The 1152-nt window shown below is 65.0% G+C and overlaps 1 long non-coding RNA gene across 1 annotated transcript in view; it reads right to left on the bottom strand.

Moving 5' to 3' along the window:
- The window catches only part of LOC107196055, a 62529-nt gene extending 62125 nt beyond the window's left edge, over positions 1 to 404 (bottom strand). The window contains exon 1 of the long non-coding RNA XR_001517368.2: positions 133 to 404. This is a non-coding gene — a long non-coding RNA (uncharacterized LOC107196055). The remainder of the gene's footprint in view (positions 1 to 132) is intronic.
- Between the last annotated feature and the right edge of the window lie 748 nt (positions 405 to 1152).

The raw sequence follows: 1152 nt of genomic DNA, 5'->3' as shown, positions 1-1152 counted from the left end.
GAGGTTGGGGAGCGCGAGGCCGGACCCGCCCGACTCCCCGAGGGCGCGCACTGCGGGGTCGTGAGGAGAAAGGATGCTCGGGCTAGGCGGCGCCGCGGTGGGGGAGGGGTCCCCGGCCGGACTCTCACTCACCGCCTCGTTCTCCACCCGGCCCGGGCTCCGCGGCAGTACCCGCTCGGCTTTCACAGCGCGCGTCTCCTCCCGAGCCTCAACGTCCAGCCAGGGCGCTCAGAGCTGCAGAGAAGTCGGCGCGAGCGGAGGGCGTGGGGCAAGCGGAGCCGAGGAGGTGGGGAGAATGGGACGGTTGTTCTCGCCGCCGCCACGGCCACCACAGACACAGCGGCCGCCGGCTCCTCTTGGCCACGGAAACTGCGGACCCGCCCACCACGCCCGCCTTCGGCCTTCCACGCCGCCCGCTGGAGGAGTGACGGCGGCGCTGGCCAATCAGCGGTCTCGTGGAGGCCGGGCCCGGCGGGCTTAGGAAAGAGCGAGGAAGGGAGGGGTGTGAGGGAGGTGAGGACGGAGGCGGGACTTCCTGTGACTGACGGCCCAGCGCAGCCAATGGGCAACTGGGAGGTGACCTCATCGTCGAGGGAAGTCAGGAACTGGCGGAGCCGCGGCCAGGAGGTGGGAGGAGGTCGGCGAAGAGCCGGGGGCGGAGCGTGGGGGGGCCCTTAAAGAGGCCTCAGCCCATTGGTCACCCTGACAGGGGCGGGGGACCCGGCTGGACCTCGCGAAGTTGCCCATGGGTCAATGCCACGAGCTCTTTTACTGCATTAATCCTCCCGACCCCATCGACATCCTTCTAGAGGGCTGAAGGGTATCGCCTGGAGCTCGTAAATCGATTACTTCACTTTCACACTTCCCAAAAAGAGACAATAAATTTCACACTGGCCCGAAGCCCTGAATTCCCGTTACAGCCCCCGCCCCACCGAGGCCGGTCGCCTGAGTCAGTGTCCCCAACGATAAAAGGGAGGATACAGACATCTGCCTACCCCTCCCTACCTGCCTGCAATGTTGAAATCATCAACGGCGAAAGTGCTTTGGGCTTCGAGAAGAAAAGGGGCTGAATGAAGCCAAAAGCTTGTGTATCAGGAGCCTCCAGGAAGAGCATCTGTAAAAGGGAGGGCTGCACTAGGTGACTCCCGACGA

Source organism: Pteropus alecto, unplaced genomic scaffold, assembly GCF_000325575.1.
Source record: "Pteropus alecto unplaced genomic scaffold, ASM32557v1 scaffold157, whole genome shotgun sequence".
Lineage (NCBI taxonomy): Eukaryota > Metazoa > Chordata > Mammalia > Chiroptera > Pteropodidae > Pteropus > Pteropus alecto.
This window is presented reverse-complemented; position numbering and strand designations above follow the sequence as displayed.